At 37.6% G+C, this 23197-nt stretch overlaps 1 protein-coding gene and 1 non-coding gene across 3 annotated transcripts in view; both read right to left on the bottom strand.

Moving 5' to 3' along the window:
- PBX3 (PBX homeobox 3) overlaps nucleotides 1–23197 on the bottom strand; it is a 255868-nt gene that overhangs the window by 104079 nt on the left and 128592 nt on the right. The gene's annotated exons all lie outside the window — the stretch shown is intronic.
- LOC126010652 (U6 spliceosomal RNA) lies at nucleotides 12183–12290 on the bottom strand. The gene has a single exon (XR_007496670.1). It is a non-coding gene; the product is annotated as a U6 spliceosomal RNA (small nuclear RNA).

The raw sequence follows: 23197 nt of genomic DNA, 5'->3' as shown, positions 1-23197 counted from the left end.
TCACTATGATTATTAAAAAAGTTACTCCACGTTCAGTACTTGTAACTTAACTGTCATTTTATCAGCTGATCCATAAGACCTAAGCTAGTGTAAACAGCTTAGAGAACAGAGAACCATCCCAACACACAGCTTACCATCAGTGTCATCTAATTGATACTTCCCTATTTTTGTCACCTTGCCTTGACGCCAGCTGCCAAGCTCTGCCATGTCACTTTCCATTTATGGACTCCCAAGTCCCTTGATCTGGCTAATTAGGGTTTATGTGTTAATTGGAGTAAATACAAAAATGGGAGTCACAGGCACAGATTTCAAAGCAAAGCCATAAATTGAAGAGCTGATAAGCAGGAATAAGATGCCTTCATGGAACAAGTGTCTAATTTATTTTATCACTGGAAAGACCACTTTCCTGACAAAGTGACACCTGTAAGTTTCTGAGAAGACTTAATGAGATGAATGATAACACATTAAGATTATTGCTCTGCAGTGGAGAATGCACAATGCATTTACATTCATTCAAGGTACAACTGTTTCTATTCAATAAGACATTTTATTTTTTTTACCTTATTTTATAGAAAAAACACACATCTTGCTGTCAGATTTCAAATAAGAAAAGATTTAAAAGAAAAGCCAGTATTTGAAATTCCTGGGTTATCTTTTAAGTGAAAAAAAAAAGTCATTTTCATTAACATATTGGTTATATTAGTTTTTTTCTGCTAAAAGATAACTGATTTAGAAATAATTACCACAAATTACAACAAAGAAGTTCTGAAAAATACAAATTTCAGATACTACATTTCAGATGCTTATCTCAAACGTCAGTTTTGACTCAAATGACTTTTTAGAATATGTATGTTTTCTATAGTGGTCACTTTGCTCAACACCTACCAGAACTTTCTTTGCTATTTTGATTTTATTAAAAGTTTCATCATACCTGAGCAGTGGCATGTGTTTGAGAAAAATGTAACAAGAAGCCTTGAATGAAACTCAATTCAGTCCCATTACTGCATATATTATCCTGAACACCTCCAGAAGTGACCCCTGAGCAAAGCACGGAATAAGCCCTGGACATCATCCATTGTAGCAGACCTTTCTCAGCCACCACCCACCCACGCACACATCCATGCACCCATACCCACCCACACACATATACACAGACAACTTCATTTGTAACAATTAGTCATCAATAACAGTAATAACAGCAACAAAACTTACTACTTATATTTACACAGCCTTTTCCCCCCTCATTTTTGGACCATATATAACACTATTCAGGGGCGTACTCCTAGCTCAGTGCTTAGAGATGGCTTTCAGAGGAATATCCAGTGACAATGATCAAACCAGGACTCCTGCATGTGCTCCAATCCACTAAGCTGCATCTTCAGCCAGTAGACAGCACTTTAGTGTACAGAGAACATGTATATGTTACCTGAAGTTATGGTAACTAACAGAAGTTCAGAGCAAATCTAGAATGTCTCAGGGAATCTTCCATCAAAAAGGGTCCAAATTACTTTCAGGTTGATCTTTTAGTTATATCAAAACAACTCAACTACACAAAGCATAGATGCAATAACAAGTATTGATAAGTACAACTTTGACAATCAGTACTCATTGTGGTGTTTCTCGAAGAATTTAAATAGAAGCTTGTTTTCTCAAAGAGGAACAGCAAAGATAATTAAATGATCCTTTCTTTATTTCATTTTAATGTAAATTTCATTCTTCTAATAATTTACAATAACTAAGGCTCAGCATTTTTAAGATGTGATTAGAACAACATCGTGTTTCTTTTTCAGGACTCTAACTTCCTGAGTTCATTAACTAATTTTCCACAAGCCTGAAGTGAATCAATTATTGGAGGACACAGAAAAGATCTCCGAATGCATAAAAGACCTTTTTTAAGAACCATATAAAAAGTGAACTTTCATTATTGACATACTGCATGAGAAATAGACCACCTAAAATAAGTGTAATCTGACATAAGTGCTTAATATTTCTGACATGTGTAAATTACGTAAGAAAAAATTTGATTTAACTTCTTTCCTGGAAAAGAAAATCTCTTGTTTCTAGTGATATGCATGAATTCAATGAAACGTTTTAAATTCTACATAAGAAATAATTCAAATCATCACCCTAAAAACATGAGACTGCCTATCACTAGCAACTTCGTACAACTTTTTAAACAAAACTAGCCAGTAACTTAGTGTGAGGTTTTAACTGAAAACAACCAAGCTAATTTCTACAAATTAACAGATGTCCATGAGAAACAGGAAGAAACAAAGAAATGCATATGTGGACATCATCAGCATCCAAATGAGTTTATTGTAGGACTCTTTAAAGCACATCTGATCTTGGCTCCAGCCCGTAGTCTACCTTTCAACTTGCAAATGACAGTGTCACCAAACACTGTCCTTCCATCAATCAAGTTGGGTCATGAATATACAAAAGGCAGCAGAGAGGCTGGCTACCTCCTGCAGTTCAACTTGGCCTAATTATCTAGGCCTTTCTTTTGGTTACAGTCTGAAGGGTATACACCCAGTCAGCTGCTGGGCAGCCGGAGGCCTAATCAAGAGAGGTTATGCATACTGACCCTTATATGGACATCCAATGCAAGTTAAATGTGAGCACCAAATGTCATCTTTCTTATTCATCATTATGAAATTTCCCTCCCCTTTCGAAATACCAATCTGCTGCCATTTTCAGACACTCCTCTTACCCCCCTCCAAGCTGTCATTTCCCTGTGCTTGCTGCCAGTTGAGTGAATTAGCATTCTAACTGATGTGCTGCTCTTCTCAGACAAATCCTTGAGCTGCGTTAACTAATGACTTCTCTCCAGTAAAAGGAACTGATAGTCAACCATTGATAAAAGAGAGTCCATTTCCACAAATCACAAACAATTTCCCATAATGGTGGCAAAATGAGTAGAGTTACTATGGTTGTCCACTTTTCTTCGTGTTTTTCTCATTCTCCTATCAAGAAACAACCATCACCACTGAATAGAATATAAAGCAGCTAACTTAGTTGTAGAGGGTAAGAGAATAATAACACCAAACAATACCATTCATTAACCAAAGGTGGAAATAAAAGGAAGCAAACTATGAGAAATTGAAAACTTGTAAGACAGCAAATTCCCCCATATTCAATGACACTCCTTGTATGACAGGTATTAAATACTTATTTTACTATATTATGTTAACAATAAAGTTTAAGAACATCAGAAGTAATGAAGATATTGTCACAATAAGGACTGCACTAGAAATGAAAAGACAGATGTAAAATTTGGAAATTGTATGAAGTGTAAGTTATAAGAAAGTGGAAAAAAAAGAGTAGGAGGTTTTACTTTTAATGCAAGAGAGCTATAAAAGAATATAACTGTAAACAGAAAACTGAAGGAAAGTTTTTTAATGGGCTACTCTTCTGGAAGCCTCCCCCATCAGTACTCAGTAAATACAGCCCAATAGTTTGGTGTTCAAGGGAGTGGTATTAGGGGAAACTAGGGTCTATTGGGCAATGTGCTACACTTTTTTTTTTTTTTTGGATCACACCCGGCAGCGCTCAGGGGTTACTCCTGGCTCTACGCTCAGAAATCACTCCTGGAAGGCTCAGGAGACCATATAGGATGCCAGGTTTCAAACCACCGTCCTGCATGCAAGGCAAAAGCCTTACCTCCATGCTATCTTTCTGACCCAATATGCTACACTTTTTCTTTTCTTTTTCTTTTTCTTTTTTTGTTTTGTTTTGTTTTGGGGCCACACTCAGTGATGGCTGAGGTTACTTTTGGCTATGCGATCAAAAATCGCTCCTGGCTTGGGGAACCATATGGGATGCTGGGGATCAAACCAAGGTCCATCCTGAATCAGCCACATGCAAGGCAAACGCCCTACCGCTGAACTATCGCTCTGGCCCTATGTGCTACACTTTTGGTGATTTTTTTGTTTTTTGTTTTTGGGTCACACCCAGCGACACTCAGGGGTTACTCCTGGCTCTACGCTCATAAATTAACCCTGGCAGGCTCAGGGGACCATATGGGATGCCGGGATTAGAACCAACATTGGTCCTGGGTTGGCCGCTTGCAAGGCAAAAGCCCTACAGCTGTGCTATCTCTCCGCCCTACTATGTGCTACTCTTTTATATTACTTAATTCCTCTATGCTGTTTTGCACTTATATGCTCCATAACATATACATGAAAGGAAGAGTCTAGTGTGGTAGATTATAAAAGCAAATCCTGGGGCTGGAGCGATAGCACAGCCGTAGGGCATTTGCCTTGCACCCAGCCGACCTGGGTTCGATTCTGGCATCCCATATGGTCCCCCGAACCTGCCAGGGACGATTTCTGAGAGCAGAGCTAGGAGTAACTCCTGAGCACCACCGGGTTTGGCCCCCCAAAAAAACAAAACAAACAAACAAGCAAACAAACAAAAAGAGCAAATCCTGAAAGTGCTAGAAAGCCATAGCCAGTTGAAACTGCAATGCCAAGTACATTTGCATAAAAGGTGCAAACCAGAAAAAAATAACTTGATAAGAAAGAGCCCATCTTAGTCAAGTAGGGAAGATCTGACTATTATAGCAACTTTGTTATTTGGGTTACAAAGTCAATGTGCATTCACACTCAACATATTTAATAAAACCTTTCTACATGCCACATAACCTATGTACAACTCTCTAGGGGACAAAGTAAAGCTGTGAGTGGCCTTGCTCTTATCTTGAAGGTATTTATAATAATCTCACACAAAGGATAAGCTAACAGAAACAAGTCTAAATATTACAATGGCATTATATTTTAGAAAATAACTGTGTACTCTTTAACTACATTCTTTTGGGGTCAGGGGTAGGGTTTAAATATTACAATGGCATTATATTTTAGGAAATAACTGTGTACTCTTTAACTATGTTCTTTTGGGGTCAGGGGTAGGGAGAAGAGAAAGCCTCTGAGTTAGTTAGGGGCTACTGCTGGAGATGCTCCACCTGAATGAATGTTGTGACCCAAGGAATAAGTTGCTCAGGCCCTGAGGCAGTGGGGACTTCCAGGGCTACCCAGGCAGTGCTGAAGGTTTAAGAGTTAAGAGTCATGTGATGCTACAGAAATCCAAAAGGGACCAGGTGCCTAAGCACTGGCCTATCTCCTTAGCCCCTTTAGCTACATTCTTGGTAGTAAAATAACGTGTCACATAAATGAAGGCAAGTGAATAATACCAAAGTAAGATTTGATTCGGAGAAGGGAAGAATCCTAGAGGAAGTCTGCAGCATATAAGGTAAGGGAACTATGAAACATACCCTTGAAAATATACTATACAATAGAATGAGAACATTTGGTTTTTTTGGTTAAAAAATTATACCATGAGAAAGAAATTAATCAAAGAAAAGAAACTAGTCTGACTCAAATAGTGAGCTTTGATAGGCTGCAGAAGAAGCTAAACCTTTTAAGAAAGGTCTCTCTCTAGTTAAGGAATGGGAGAGTCTATGGAAGAGTCTAGACAAATTATGAAGTTGCTGAGACTTGAAAGAAGGGCTCCACTGAGGTAAGAAATGTGCTTGTGACTGTACAACTGGCTCTGTAGTCAATGGAGATACAATATGTACATATCAAATTCAAGGTTGAAATGTCATTGAATTCAATGCCTCTAGTAAATAGCTGACATTTAATAATGCTAACAACGGCCTCTATTCAACTTCATCTTGGATAAGAGATTTTTTTTAAAACTAATTTATAAAACATCTCTAGATTTTTTTGAAAGTGGTATGAAGTGGTTCTACAGTCTGATTTGTATAGTTCCCTAAATTTAATTCTTCTCGTAAATTAAACATAAGTTTTATGGTTTTTGTTTTCATGTTTGTTTTTGTTAAACATAGAAAGGTTCCTCCTCTCATTGTTGAAGTAATCTTTCTTCTAGTTGAAGACTGAAATGTCCACATTCCTACCAAAGTCTTTTTTGAAAGATACAAAATATCTATCACAAATCCTGCTCTGATTATACCATTTAACAAATTCCTCTTGCAACATGAGTTCCAAGTACTCAGTATAATATAGAAATGGTAACCAGCACAATATACATAAGAATTATTGCTTTCTTTGTTCTTATCTGGAAAAAAAAGTTTAACTTAAATATACAGCAAAAAGTTAGGTCAAAATGAAAACATCTCTTCTTCTAGTGTAGGCCTGTTGTTCTTTAATAAAAATTAGTATCATCAAATTTTGACAGACATATCACATCACTGTCTAATTTGAGCTAGGACCTGATCCCAATTGTGTAAGTGTGTTAAAGTAATACGCTATGTAAAATGATTTCAATAATCACTTACAAAGGGCCATACAAATGGCATTTATCTTTAAATCTATCTCTGCATATACTCTCTTAAGTAGGTCATTCCCTTTCCCCACCAAGATAACCTTCAGAATAAACTCATTTTGCAAAGATGTTTATTATGTTATTTACAATGCTGAAGACCTAAACACAAATGGAATGTCCTTGTATGGAAGCTAAGGAAAAGGCAAAAACAGTCACTCAATAACATATCATATAACCAATAAAGTGACTTATAAAACAAGGGGCCAGAGAGATAACATGGAGGAAGGGCTTTTGCCTTGGTTGTATAGAGGTGGTTCGAATCCCAGAATCTCATATGGTTCCCCGAGCCTGCCAGGAGCAATTTCTGAGTGTAGAGCAAGGAGTAACCCCTAAATGCTGCCGGGTGTGACCCAAAAACCAAAAAATAAAAAACATATTTATAAAACAAATTGCTAACATTGAATGTGTTTATATTGGAGTCCAAATGAGAAAAGTCCACAATATTATAGAAATAAGTGAACGCAAATGATATATGCACATCATTATTCATTCATTGTTGCATTTACTATAATAGCTAAGATATGGAATTAACCTAGGTATTCAGTGACATAAATAGATTGTGAAGATATAGTATATATAACATAATGAAATACTATGAAGCTGGGGCCAAGAGATAGCATGGAGATAAGGCATTGGCCTTGCATGAAGAAGGTTGGTGGTTCGAATCCCGGAATTCCATATGGTCCCCTGAGCCTGCCAGAAAGGATTTCTGAGCATAGAGCCAGGAGTAACCCCTGAGTGCTGCTGGGTGTGACCCCCCCCCAAAAAAAAAGAAATGCAAGGATGGTTTAACATTGAAAATCTATTAACTTCATACACAACATCAACAAGAAGAAAAATAAAAATCACATGATCATATCAATAGATGCAGAGAAAGCATTTGATAAGGTCCAACACCCATACTTGATCAAAACTCTCAGCAAGATGGGAATGGAAGGAATCTTTCTCAATCTAGTTGAAGCCATCTATCACAAGCCAATGGCAAATATTATCCTCAATGGAGAAAAACTAAAAGACTTTCCTCTAAATTCTGGTACAAGACAAGGCTGTCCCTCTCAACTCCTCTTCAACATAGTACTAAAGTTCTTGCTATAGCAATCAGGCAAGAAAAAAATATCAAGGGAATCCAGATAGGAAAGGAAGAAGTCAAGCTCTCGTTGTTTGCAGATGACATGATACTCTACTTAGAAAACCCCAAAGACTCTACCAAAAAGCTTCTAGAAACAATAGACTCATATAACAAGGTGGCAGGCTACAAAATTAACACACAGAAATCAATGGCCTTTTTATACACCAATAATGATAAGGAAGAAAAGGAAGGCAATTCAATTCACAATAGTGCCACACAAACTCAAATATCTTGGAGTCAACTTGACCAAAGACATGAAGGACCTATACAAAGAAAACTATAAAGCCCTGCTCCAAGAAATAAGAGAGGACACACAGAAATGGAAACACATACCAAGCTCATGATTGGCAGCTCATTAAAATGGCAATACTCCCCAAAGCATTATACAGATTTAATGTGATCCCCTTAAAAATACCCATGACATTCTTCAAAGAAGTGGATCAAACACTTACAAAGTTCATCTGGAACAATAAACACCCTCGAATAGCTAAAGCACTCCTAGGGAAAAGGAAAATGGGAGGCATTACTTTCCCCAACTTTAAACTGTACTACAAAGCAATAGTTATCAAAACAGCATGGTATTGGAATAAAGACAGACCCTCAGATCAGTGGAATAGGCTTGAGTTCTCAGACATTGTCCCCCAGACATACAATTACCTAATTTTTGACAAAGGAGCAAGAAATCCTAAGTGGAGCAGGGAAAAATCTCTTCAACAAGTGGTGCTGGCAGAACTGGTTAGCCACTTGCAAAAAAGCGAACATAGACCCCTATTTAACATCATGTATAAAGGTAAAATTCAAATGGATTAAAAACCTTGATATCATAAGGTATATAGAACAACACGTCGGTAAAACACTCCATGACATTGAGACTAAAGGCATCTTCAAGGAGGAAACTGCACTTTCCAAACAAGTGAAAGCAGAGATCAACAGATGGGAATAAATTAAACTGAGAAGCTTCTGCACCTCAAAAGAAATAGTGCCCAGGATACAAGAGTCACCCACCGAGTGGGAGAAACTATTCACCCAACACCCATCAGATAAGGGGCTAATATCCAAAATATACAGGGCACTGACAGAACTTTACAAGAAAAAAAAAACAAACACATCTAATCCCATCAAAAAATGGGGAGAAGAAATGAACAGACACTTTAACAAAAAAGAAATACAAATGGCCAAAAGGCACATGAAAAAAATGTTCCTCATCACTAATCATCAGGGAGATGCAAATGAAAACAACGATGAGATACCACCTCACACCACAGAGATTGGCATACATCACAAAGAATGAGAACAATCAGTGCTGGTGGGGATGTGAAGAGAAAGGAACTCCTATCCACTGCTGGTGGGAATGCTGTGTAGTCCAACCTCTATGGAAAACGATATGGAGATTCCTCCAAAATCTGGAAATTGAGCTCCCATTCGACCCAGCTATTCCACTCCTAGGGATATACCCTAAGAACACAAGAATACAATACAAAAACCCCTTCCTCACACCTATATTTATTGCAGCACTATTCACAATAGCCAGGCTTTGGAAACAAGCAAGATGCCCTTCAACAGACAAATGGCTAAAGAAACTGTGGTACATATACACAATGGAATATTATGCAGCCATCAGGAGAGATGAAGTCATGAAATTTTCCTATACATGGATGTACATGGAATCTATCATGCTGAGTGAAATAAGTCAGAGGGAAAGAGAGACACAGAATAGTCTCACTCATCTATGGGTTTTGAGAAAAATAAAAGTCATTTTTGCAACAATCCTCAGAGACAATGAGAGGAGGGCTGGAACTTCCAGCTCACTTCATGAAGCTCATCACAAAGAGTGGTGAGTGCAGTTATAGAAATAACTACACAGAGAGCTACCATAATCATATGAATGAATGAGAGAACTGGAAAGCCTGTCTGGAGTACAGGTGGGGGTGGAGTGGGATGGAGGGAGATTTGGGACATTGGTGGTGGGAATGTTGCACTGATGAAGGGGGTGTTCTTTACATGACCGAAACCTAATCACAATCATATATGTAATCAAGGTGTTTAAATAAAGAAAAAAAATTTAAAATACACACACACACAAAAGAAATACTATGACGCTGCAAGGAATAATGAAATTATAAGATTTGTTTCAACTTGTTTAGAATTGGAAGACAGCATAGTGAGGAGGCAAGCCAGAAGGCAGACAAACAAGGATGATCTCACATCTCTATGCCATATAGAATAACTGAATGAGGAAATATAATGTAGTAAAGGGGAGGGGGATGCCTAGATTATACCTTGACCCCAGAATTTAGGAAGAAGGATAATGAAGGAAAAAAATTAAGAGGGATAAGAAAATGAGATAGGGAAGTAATAAAGAAACAAAAGTCAGGGCTTCAGTTATACAGGGTTGTGGGAGAGTGGTTGGTAGGTAGATAGATAGATAGATAGATAGATAGATAGATAGATAGATAGATAGATAGATAGATAGATAGATAGATAGATGATTGATTGATAGATAGATAGACAGACAGACAGACAGACAGACAGACAGACAGACAGAGGGACGGACTCAACACTGAAACAAGATCTAACCAGCAACCACCAGACTGAAAAGTGTCTATCAAGATGGTAGGTAGTTAAAGAAGCACGGCTGGGGAAAGGGTTGGAGTATGGAAGCACTGATGAAGAAAATGATACTGGGGGTGGGAGCAGTATTGCAATATTATATGCAGGGATGAAGAGATAGCAAGCACAGCAGTAGGGCATTTGTCTTGCACACGGCAGACCCAGAACCCAGGGTTCGATTGCCGGCATCCCATATGGTCCCCCAAGCCAGGAGTAATTTCTTTTTTTTGTTTTTGTTTTTCAGGCCACACCCGTTTGATGCTCAGGGGTTACTCCTGGCTAAGCGCTCAGAAGTTTCCCCTGGCTTTGGGGGACCATATGGGACGCTGGGGATCGAACCATGGTCCTTCCTTGGCTAGCGCTTGCAAGGCAGATACCTTACCTCTAGCGCCACCTTGCCGGCCCCAGCCAGGAGTAATTTCTGAGCACAGAGCCAGGAGAAACACCTGAGCACCATCAGATGTAGCCCCCCTCCCCGCAAAAAAAAAAACAAAACAAACAATTATATGCCTAAATCTCAACCATCAATAACTTTACAAATCAGTCTTTAGTTAAATTTAAAATTTTTTTCAAAAGTGATCCGAATTATAAAAAGATATACTGATAAGTAAGAGACAAGAAAAAATACAAATTAATTAGTTAATACTCTGGTAGATAACTTAGCAAAATCATAAATAAATAAAAATGTGTCCACACTAGAACTAATAAAATTTATGTGTTCTAGAGAAAGTCTAAGGCATGGGCTAGAGAGATACATGTTATTGCCAGAACCAAGTGTCCTGTTCCTAGATTTTTTTTAATCGGCATTCATTTGTATTCACAATTAATTACACCATACCAACTGATAAAGTATGTCTTTTTACTTATATATGTATGTGATACATATCAACATGTAAAAAAACCTGATATATTCACTAAGCAAATGATGGATTTGGAGACATTTAATTTCTCCTTTATTTTTTACTATATATAAATTAGCAATGAGCAAATACTTTTTTCTCAGTACAAATGTATAAACTCACCTTCATATATACCTCTGAGTAGAGATGCTAGTTTACTGTACGTCAATCTTCCATTTTATTAAATATTACTAGATATTTTCCAATGTTTTGCTAACATATTCCCACTAGCAATTAAAAATGAGTTCTATTATTCCACATTATCAACAGCATTAATTTTAAATAAACTGATATCCATTTTATTCAATCTATCTTGATGAATGCTTCTTATGTATTTGAAAATAACAATGGTGTTATTATTGGATAGAGGAAAATTCAATTAGGTCAAGTTGGCTGATAGTTTTGTTCAAGTCCTCTATATAATTACTGATGCTTATAATGATAACCCAGTCATGCATTAATGACAAACTTAACTTGATCTTGGGATTTATATATATATATATATATATATATATATATATATATATATGCATTAGTCAGTTTGGCAACATGTTTAAAATTTTTTCATTATCTTTATGAATAAAAACGCCTATCATCTTCCTTTATTGTAATGTTAACAGTCTTATTTCAAGTATAAGATTATATTAGTGTTATATAATTAACTGAAAAGTTTATTGCTGTTTATAAAACTATATAATTTGTGTTGAGAATGAAATTATACATTCCTTGAATGTTTAGAACCCAGTTGCAAAGTCTTCTGACTAATGTTTACTTTGTGGCAAAACAAAACTACTGGCTTAATTTGTTCAATGTTAATGTATCATATACCATTTTTTTGAGTAAAGCTGAAAATTTGAATGTTCAACATTCCACTTCATCTAAGATACCAAATACACTAAAAAAGTGTTTAACACATATTCTTCCTCACATACTGAACATCTTAATCTCTTTGGAAAATTCAATGTAGGGGCTGGAGCAATAGCAAAGAGGGTAGGGAGTCTGCCTTGCACATAGCTGACCGAGGTTTTGAAAAAAAATTCTAGGTGTATTTATTTGTATTCATTTATTTAGATGTGTTTATCTCTTTTCCTTCCTGTATCTTTAAATTTGATCAAACACTGCCAGAAGTTTGTCAATTTTATAATGTTTCAAGCTTTGGCTTTATTGATGGCCCAAACCATATTTTTTCTTTTTCTTTTTTTTTAAATATGGAACGCTTCACGAATTTGTGTGTCATCCTTGCACAGGGACCATGCTAATCTTCTCTGTATTGTTCCAATTGTTAGTATATGTGCTGCCGAAGCGAGCACATATATATTTTTTCTTATTTTACTCATGCCTTCAAATTTTTATTATCTTTTTTAGATTTTCTTTGGGTTTATTTAACTATTATTTTAAGCTCTTCAATTGGATTCTACTGAATTATATTGAAACCTCCCTTATATTTTAATTAAGCATTTAAGACTAAAACATTAATACAAGCCCAAGAAGACAATTCATTGCAGCGCTATTTACCATAGCCAGACTCTGGAAACAACCAAGATGCCCTTCAACAGATGAATGGCTAAAGAAACTGTGGTGCATATACACAATGGAATATTATGCAGCCATCAGGAAAGATAAAGTCATGAAATTTTCCTATACATGGAATCTATTATGCTGAGTGAACTAAGCCAGAGGGAGAGAGATAGATGCAGAATAGTCTCACTCATCTATGGGTTTTAAGAAAACAGGACACTTTTGCAATAATTCTCAGAGACAAAAGAGAGGAGGGCTGGAAGGTCCAACTCAAGACATGAAGCTCACCACAAGAGTGATGAGTGCAGTTAGAGAAATAACTACATTAAGAACTATCATAACAATGTGAATGAATGAGGGAAGTGGAAAATAATTATATCTGAAATTAGATTATAATTAATTTTATATATTAGTTATAATTTATATTTATAATATATAATTTATAATATATATTGAAATTTACCAGTGGCTGCTGCATTTTCCATTTCACCTTATGACTCACTAACTTTTCCCAGTTCTTAGGGTAAAATTAGGGGGTTGGCTTATACTCGGGTTGGCTTATACTCAAGTATATAGGTACTCAGGAAAACTGAAGTTATTTAGATGTGTGTGTGAGTGTGTGTGTGTGTGTGTGTGTATCTAATAACCTGGAAATCCCATTTCTAAATACATTTCTAAATACAAACTTACATGTGATGTTATGACTTGTTTTTTTCCAGTTTTTGGGCCACACCCATGGCACTCAGAGGTAACTCCTGGCTCTGCACTCAAAAATCACTCCTAGCAGACTTGGGGAACCATATTAGATGGACCCAGGGATTGACCTGGGTCCGTCCCAGGTCAGCAGAGTGCAAGGCATACACACTGCCTCTGTTCTATAGCTTTGGCCCCACATGTGGTATTAGGGCTTTTAAAAGGCTATTTGAACATTGTAAGGGATCACTAAAAATCAGAAACTCATGCACATCATTAATAAAGTACTTTATTAAATTTTTGTTAATAGCACACAGCAAGGAATACTGCTGCTGTAGTCAAGAGCTTATATGAATATCACATACATTCTGTTGCATTCAAGAAATAAAATATGAAAGTAAAAATACATTATAATTAAACCTTTTATAAAATTATAAGAACAGGAAGAATTCAGGACTGCTGTTGGGGTGCAGAGTTGTTGTACTTTTTGTTTTTGTTTTTTGGGTTTTTTTTTTTTTTTTGAGTGTACTCTTGGATCTTGGTCTGCTCCTCAGGGGTCACTTTTGATTGTGCTCATGTATAGTTCATACAGAGCATGTATATTCCATCCAGTTAGCAGTCTCTCAGGCTCAATCATTTTTCAAACTAAGAATGCTGAATAAACAAATAAGAAACTATTTCTCACAAAAGTCAGAAGAGTGATTATCTTTAAGACATTTATAGAGTATTGCATTTCTAGAGTATTTGAATGAGACTGCTCTGAATTGAGATGCTCTGTAACTGTAAAGGACACATCAAAATTTAAAGACAGGTCTATAGAAAAAAAAATCTATTGACTAATAAATTTTAATTGTTATGAATAATATTATATAGATATTGGCCTATATAAATATATTCTAATGCTTTTACCTTTCTCTCTACTTGTTAAAAATATGGCTACTAAAAGGGGCATGAAGGCAACTCAGATGGTGGAACATATATGTGAGGTCCTGAATTTTGTTTCTAACACAATATGCTCAACCCCAATGCTGAGATGTGGCTCCTATTTAAAAATATGGCTACTGGAAATATATATAATTAGAATATGTGACTCATATATATAGCTGACAGGGCTTATCTAGAGGTTGAGAATGGTGTTGAGGTTGCTTTAGGACACAGCTCTTTATTGTTTTGTTTTGGTTTGTTTTGTTTGGGCACACCAGGTGATGGTGATGCTCAGGGGTTACTTCTGGCTATGCACTCAGAAATTGCTTCTGGCAGGCTCAGGGAACCATATGGGATGCCGGGATTTAAACCACCTCCATATATGCAAGGCAAACACCCTACCTCCATGTTATCTCTCTGGCCTCTTGTTTTATAAGTAACTTTATTGGTTATATGATATCTTATTGAGTGACTGTTTTTGCCTTTTCCTTAGCTTCCATACAAGGACATTCCATTATGTTTTGTTCTTATCAAATAGTGATGAGAACCCATAAATTTTAAAATGCAGGGGCACCTTCCACCCTGAACATTTGTCTTGACTTAGACCCCAGATCCCAACCTCAGAACTGGCACCATTCTCTGCACCAGTATCAGGAATCACACCTCCCCTGGGGGAGGTCCTATAACCACTCTGGCACCAACTTGCACCAGGGTAGGTTTATATAACACCCTGATGACGAGAAAACAGCAACAACTTGATCTATGGACAGGTTGTCCAATCACACCACCTAAGGATGAGATGAAATCAGAAGACCCTTAGTCCTAGGATCTGTGAAAAAACCAAGATCCCTAATTACAGAAGACTGACTTTGACAACAGCAACAACAAAAGCATAACTGTTCCAGGGACCGTAAAGAAATACCTTGAGGTTTAAAAACTAACATGTCCGGAGCCTGTAGTCAGTCTCATGACAGTATGCTTCAAGGGTAGAGACACCCTGTATCTAGACCAAGGGAATTTCCTTTGTAATTTCCCCTTTTACTGCACCTATTTAAAAAAAAAAAACTTGCCACATCTGCCATCACCCTTTTTTCCTTTTTTCTTTTATTCTTACTTTAAGAATACTTATAGCTTCTAGATAGGGAATCCTGGCCTTTTTTTTTTTTTTTTTTTTTTACAGAACCACAGAACATGAATCATCTTGTTCTACCTCATATTTCTATGTCTTCCTACAAATTGAGAAAAGGAAAAAAAGAGTGGATGGGGCAATGCAGTCTCAGAGCATTGAATGGAAATAAAAAATGGTCAGGCCTAAATACCCAAGCCAATGTCAACGACAATAGAATCAAGAGACCCAAACTATAACAAACTATACATAAAATGAACCTGTAATACGAAGGTATGGGATGCATGCTGGGAACTACTGTGGAGGGAGGTCAACACTGGTGATGGGAATGGCCCTAACTCACTGTCACTTTGCACTCAAAATACAACTGTGAAAGACTTGTAATTCATATTGGTCTCAATAAAAAATAAAAAAAAGAGCTTGGCACAGTGCCTAAGATACAGGACCTATAGGAAAAAACACTATCACTAGTGTAGTTTATTTGAGCAGTGTTTTTTTTTTAGTACCAAATAATTACTTTTCCCTGGCAACATATATTCTGAAATTTTATAACCCATTTCTTCTATATTTCAATACAAATAATTTCTTTATTTTGGTTTTCAGGGCATACCGGCTGTGCCTAAGGCTGACTCCTGGCTGTGTACTCAGGAATTACTCCTGTGGCTGCTGGAACCCAGATTAGCTGCATGCAAGTCAAGCGCCTTACTCAAGGTGTTATCTTTTCAGCTCCAAATAATTTATTTTGAAAGTTAAGATTAATTTATTTTTAAAGCCTACTCAGGTAAGACCAAGAATACATTTCAGCAAAAGGGCCAAAATAAAAGTCTAGGGTGACAATTCATCACAAGGACGTTTTTAAATTCTATTTCTTATTTTTTTTTAAACTTTATTGATTGATCGAATGATTGGTTGTTGGGCAACACCCAGCAGTGCCCTACCGCTGTGCTATCTCTCTGGCCCCTATTTCTTAAATATTGTTTCAAATTCTTTCATCATGATTTTTTTAGTGATCTGAGTAAATGATGAGATATCTATAATGGATATCCAGGATCCAAGATTTAACACTATTATATATTTTTATAATTAAAAATTGCATTTTAGGGATCAGAGCAATAAGGGGTTTACCTTGCATGCAGCTTACCTAGGACAGACCATGGTTTAGTCCCCTGGCACATCCCATATTGTCCCCCAAGCCAAGAGCAATTTCTGAGTGCAGAGCCAGGAGTAACCCCTGAGCGTCACTGTATGTGGCCCAAAAACAAAACAAAAAAAATTGCTTTGTAATTAGTGTGTAGGTGACCTAACTTGTTTATACCAAATATAACCCAGGAATGATTTTATAAGATGAAATATTGGGTGGAGATGGCAAGTGAAACAAAAATAATTCAGTGGTCTAAACATAATGACAGCAAATTAAAAGTATCAAATACTTATAAAAATTACCAATTTGAATTTTTTAAAAAATTCTGTGATAAAGTGAAAATATTACGCCTATTTTAAAAAAGCTACAAGGGGAATGAGCAATAGTACAGTGGATAGGGCACATGCCTTCTTGCAGCCAACCAAAGTTCAATCTTTGGCACCCAATGGGTTCCCTAACCCAGCCAGGAGTGATCCCTGAGTAGAGCCAGGAGTAAACCCTAAGCTCAGTTGGGTGTGGCCCCCAAACAAATAAACAAACAAAAAAATCAAATTTACAGATAATATCTGCCATCTGAGAACAAAATATAACCTATTTGTTTAGAAATGAGATACAGAAGCTAGGATGGTATGTCTGCAAACTCCCCAGGACCTATGCAAAGGCCTCTGACCCTGACCCCACCCTTTGATAAAAGAGCCACCTGCTTCTTGGGTGTCTCTTGAAATATAGTACAAAGAGCTCTCTGTTTACTATTTTAAACCTGGTTTTCCTCTCTTGCCACTAGAATTTAACTACACAAGGACTGCAAACAGTGGCTTGGACAGTGTTGACCTAGTAAACACTAAGGGTCTGTACAGCAAATGGAAAGGCATTTGCCTTGCACACCGACAATTGGGCTTTGATCCCCAGAATCCTCCATGGCCCCTGAGTACCACTGAGTATGCCCCCCCAAAAAAACCATAACAAAAGAAATAGTAAGCACTCAATAATTATAAATATTTAATTCTAATTTCTAGTTAAAGGCAATGCTTTAATTAGAGCCTATCCAACAAAGAAATAAAAACCTAAATAGATACCTATGATTAAAAACAATACATAGTCCTTACTAAACTGATGGAAAAGGCAGGTGATATAGCTCAATAAATGGCTTAAAACTATGCTTTGCTAAAAGGAAATTATGTCAATGATGTATTATCGCATACTTTTTTTACAATCACTAAAAATAATACATATATGTAAGTGTTGAAAACTATCAGGAATGGTTATCATTAAGTAATAGAATTGGGTGATAATTTTTCTTTTTCTTTATACTTTTTGGTGTTGTTTGTTTTAAAAGTAAGCAAAACCTTGGGGCTAGAAAGACAGTACAAGGGTTAAGGTGCATGCCATGCATGTGGCCAAACCAGGCTCAGTCCCCAGCACAACATATAGTACCACATTCCACCAAGAGTGACCTCTGAGCACAGAGTCAGGAGCAGGCCCTGAGCACAGTCAGGTATGGACATCTCCAAAATAATAATAATAATAATAATAATAATAATAATAATAATAATAAATGAAATACACGTAAAACAAAAATGAAAACAAGTTTGAGGAACTGGGCTGGAGAAATAGCACAGTGGTAGGGTGTTTGTCTTGCAGGCAGCTGATCCAGACAGATGGTCATTCGAATCCCAGCATCCCATATGGTCCCCCATGCCTGGCAGGAGCAATTTCTAAGTATAGAACCAGGAGTAACCCCTGAGTGCTGCCAGGGTTACTCAAAAACAAAAAATAAAAACAAACAAACAAAATAATAAATAAATAACTAAATGAAAAGTTTTGGGAACCATACCTGGTACCAGGGATCAAAACTATGTCTGATGAAGACAAAGCAAATGACTTACTTACTGTACTATTTCTCTGGCCCTCTGTAAAACTATTGAAGAAAAAATAAAACAGAAGATAGGACAACAGTTAGGGCACAAGCCTAGCGTGCATCTGACCCAGATTCAATCCCCAGAACAACAATGTCCTCCACACATTGCGGGATGCAGCTCAGGAGGCCTTTTAAATACTGTAGCCCACAAGCACCACCAAGGCAACCAAGGTAATCCCTAGCATTGTAGGGCCCGAGTAACACAGCATCCCTGGGCCCTTACACTGAATTGCCAGTCCAAATGTCTAAGAACTGCAGTTGCAGTGTAACAGTCTTCTTTTGTGGTGGAGGGGCAAAAGAAAAAGAAAATAAGTAGGCAGGTAAGCAATACTTCTTCAACAGCTAAAATTAAATAAATAACCTTTATCTCTTTCAATTCTTCACATTTTTCATAGTACATCTGACTGAATCAGTTTTTGTTCCAAACAGGTGATACCATGCTCCCATTTGAAAGGTGTTTAGGGATCTTTTGAAAAGGGAATGTTATAAAAAATATTAAAAAAAAAAAAAAAAAAAAAAAAAGAAGAAGATCGGGCCCTGAGAGATAGTACAGACATTTGCCTTGCAAGCAGCCGATCCAGGACCAAAGATGGTTGGTTCGAATCCCGGTGTCTCATATGGTCCCCCGTGCCTGCCAAGAGCTATTTCTGAGCGAACAGCCAGGAGTAACCCCTGAGCACCGCTGGGTGTGGCCCAAAAACCAAAAAAAAAAAGAAAGAAAGAAGAAAGAAAGAAAGAAAGAAAGAAAGAAAGAAAGAAAAAGAAGAAAGAAAAGAAAGAAAGAAAGAAAGAAAGAAAGAAAGAAAGAAAGAAAGAAAGAAAGAAAGAAAGAAAGAAAAAGAAAGAAAGAAAGAAAGAAAGAAAGAAAGAAAGAAAGAAAGAAAGAAAAAGAAAGAAAAAGAAAAAGAAAGAAAGAAAGAAAGAAAGAAAGAAAGAAAGAAAGAAAAAGAAGATCAGTTCTTATTACTGAAAGTCCCTTAGGGACTATTGAAATGGAGTCCATGCTCATTTACAGAGGCCAGAAACATCCCGATTATCATTTAAACATAGTAATAATAATTTTATAAATCATACTAACCAGAAATTATTTGGAAAGAAGCTTATATTTTTGTCTATCTAATGAAGCACTATAGATAAGACTACAATCTATAATTTAGAACAGATGTGGTTATATGGATACTAGAAATTCCCTAAGAAACACAATTATTTTCTCTTAGATTATTGAATTTCTTTTCACAAAGATACATGGCTTAACCTTAATGTAACTGAATATTCACATAATAGTAAAAGCTCCTGACTTACAGTCCAGAAAATAAGAAACAAGTTATTAAAAAAAATACTGAACTGGTAAACTTCCTTAAGCTATATATATTACAAAAAATCACTTTTCTTCAAAACAATGAAATCAACTAATCGTAAGAAATTTTCTACCAGAGAAAAGGATGCAAGGATAAAGGTCTGAGTTCAAATTCTAGCATGGCCCCAATTTAATTACCTTATATGGATGAATATTTAGGAATGGCTCAAAAAGGTATAAGAATACTAAATGTAATGGGGCCATTAGCATGAAGGTAAGGCATTTGCCTTGCATGCAGAAGGATGGTGGTTCGAATCCTGGCATCCCACATAGTCCCCCAAGCCTGCCAGGAGCGATTTCTGAGCATAGAGCCAGGAATAACCCCTGAGCACTGCCAGGTGTGAACCAAAAACCAACCAACCAAACAAACAAACAAACAAAAAGAATACTAAATGTTAATTTTGTTTTGGGGCACAACTGCCAGTGCATAGCACTGAAGTTCAGGGGACCGTGTCAAGTCAGGAGTTATCCCTAAAAGTTAGTATTTCATGCATGTCTTATTGTCAAACATTCATAACAAAACTAGCTATGAGGGGTTGTAGAGATGGTATAGCAGGCAGGACAGTGGGCTTGCACACAGTCAACAGGGTTTGACCCCCGAGACCCCATATGGTCCACCAAGTCTTGTCAAGAATGAACCATAAACTCTAAGCATAACCCTAAGCTCCCTACCAGGTTTGGCTCAAAACCCAAAATAAAGAAATAAAACTAGCTAAACAGTAAGCTACTTAATTTCACTAAGACTCAATTTACCCATTTTTCAATAAGAAGCTTGAACCCAAAGATATCTCGTATCTCTCCACTGTATTCTACATTCCAGGCATTAGATAGACAGTAATCTCTGATGATTGACTCCAAAATAACTTGTCAAAAGGAATAGATTTTATTGACACTGGTCTCTCAACATGCTAATCAGGTTTTTGAAAAACAAAGTAATACAGTTTAAGATATGTTCTCATAGGGAAAACCAAAGCATACCAAGGTTTTTTTTAAAGCCTTAAAAAGTTCTATTGGGGCCGGGCGGTGGCGCTAAAGGTAAGGTGCCTGCCTTGCCTGCGCTAACCTTGGACGGACCGCGGTTCGATCCCCCGGTGTTCCATATGGTCCCCCAAGCCAGGAGCAACTTCTGAGCACATAGCCAGGAGTAACCCCTGAGCGTTACTGGGTGTGGCCCAAAAACCAAAAAAAAAAATAAAAAGTTCTATTGCAGATGAGTGGCTAAAGAAACTGGCATATCTAGACAATGGAAGACTACATGGTTGTTAGGAAAATGAAGTCATTAAATTTGCTTATATGTGGATGGATATGGAGATTATTATTATTATTATTATTATTATTAGTAGTAGTAGTAGTAGTATGTGGACACACGCAGCAGCACTCAGGGATTACGCCTGGCTCTGTGCTCAGAGGTCACTCCTGGCAGCATCAGAGGACCATACAAGATGCTGAGAATCAAACCACCGTCAGTCCTGGGTCAGCCGCGTGCAAGGCAAACACCCTACTGCTGTGCTATCTCTTGAGCCTCAGATATGTAGATTATTATCATGAGTAAAATGAGTCAGAAGGAGAGGGGTAGCCATAGAATAATATCACTCATTTGTGAGATATAAGAAAAATAAAAGATAGTATAATAATAATATCCAGAGATAATAGTGATGACCAGTTCATGGTAGGAAGCCTGTCACAAGCATGATGAATGCAATTAGGCTAGTAAATGATCCACCGTGACAATGATAGTTGGAGCTAATCATTCTGGACAAGTACTGGGTGCTGAAAGAGGATAAAAGTGATGTTCATGTTACCCATTCATTAGCAATAGTGCAAACCGCACTGTCAAAACTAAGAGGGAGATGGGAAGGAAAATGCTTGCCCCAGGGTGGGTAGTCTTGAGTTACACTGCCATAAAACTGGAACACTGGTGGCAGGAAATGTGCATTGTTGAAGGGTGGTATACATTCTATGATTGAAACGCAACTGTCAAAGTTAGGGTTAGAGTTAGGGTTAGGATTAGGGTTAGGGATCTACTTTGTAACCATGGTGCTTAAATAATTACATTTTTTAAAAAAAGTTCTATTAACTTTGTTCAGTCTAACATTCTTCAAACTTACTTTGACCATATACATTTATACTGTACACACTATCTTTCGAAACATTTTTTAATGGAATACACATATTTGGAACATTCTACTGGTCTACCCTTCTTACCTAAAATACTACCTGTTTCTTTTTGTTGTTGTTGTTGTTGTTGTTTGTTTTTTCGGCCACATACGGTGACACTCAGGGGTTACTCCTGGCTATGCGCTCAGAAATCACTCCTGGCTTGGGGTACCATATGGGACCCCGGGGTATCGAACCCAGGTCTGTTCTAGGCTAGCGCACTCAAGGCAGATGCCTTACGGCATGCACCACCACTCCGGCCCTTGCTACCTATTTCTTCAAGGAAATAGATAGTCCTCAATGTCCGAAGTCAATATCTATTATGAAACTAAAATGTCTTTACTGGAGAATTATATAATTAGACTTTTTTTTTAAAGTATGATTAGCGGCCGGGCGGTGGCGCTAGAGGTAAGGTGCCTGCCTTGCCAGCGCTAGCCTAGGACGGACCGCGGTTCGATCCCCCGGTGTCCCATATGGTCCCCCAAGCCAGGAGCGACTGAGCACATAGCCAGGAGTAACCCCTGAGCGTCACCGGGTGTGGCCCAAAAACAAAAACAAAAACAAAACAAAACAAAAAAAGTATGATTAGCAAGAGGGGAAAGTTAAATACTTGGGCAAAGTTAGCCATTAAAAGAGGGAAAATTAGGGGCCAGAGAGATAGCACAGTGGTAGGTTGTTTGCCTTAGATTCAGAAGGACATTGGTTAGAATCTCGGCATCCCATTTGGTCCCCTGAGCCTGTCAGAGCGCTGCCGGGTGTGACCCCCCCCCAAAAAAGAGGGAAAATTATATGAGAGCCATTGTAATGGATTAATAGTGTGTGTTATATCAATTTTAAAATTAAAGGAGGGAGGGAAGGAAGGAAGGAAGGAAGAAAGGAAGGAAGGAAGGAAGGAAGGAAGGAAGGAAGGAAGGAAGGAAGGAAGGAAGGAAGGAAGGAAGGAAGGAAGGAAAGGAAGGAAGGAAGAACGGAAGGAAGGAAGGAAGGAAGGAAGGAAGGAAGGAAGGAAGGAAGGAAGGAAGGAAGGAAGGAAGGAAGAAGGGAAGGAAGGAAGGAAGAAGGGAAGGAGGGAAGGAGGGAAGGAAGGAGGGAGGGAGGGAGGGAGGAAGGAAGGAAGGAAGGAAGGAAGGAAGGAAGGAAGGAAGGAAGGAGGGAAGGAAGGAAGGAGGGAAGGAAGGAAGGAAGGAAGGAAGGAAGGAAGGAAGGAAGGAAGGAAGGAAGGAGGAAGAAAGGAAGGGAAGGAGGGAAGGAAGAAAGGAAGGGAAGGAGGGAAGGAAGAAAGGAAGGAAGGAAGGAAGGAAGGAAGGAAGGAAGGAAGGAAGGAAGGAAGGAAGGAAGGAAGGGAAGGAGGGAAGGAAGGAAGGAAGGAAGAGAAGGAGGGAA

Source organism: Suncus etruscus, chromosome 5 (genome assembly GCF_024139225.1).
Source record: "Suncus etruscus isolate mSunEtr1 chromosome 5, mSunEtr1.pri.cur, whole genome shotgun sequence".
NCBI lineage: Eukaryota > Metazoa > Chordata > Mammalia > Eulipotyphla > Soricidae > Suncus > Suncus etruscus.
The sequence above is the reverse complement of the archived record's forward strand: the minus strand, read 5'-3'. Positions and strand labels throughout refer to the sequence as shown.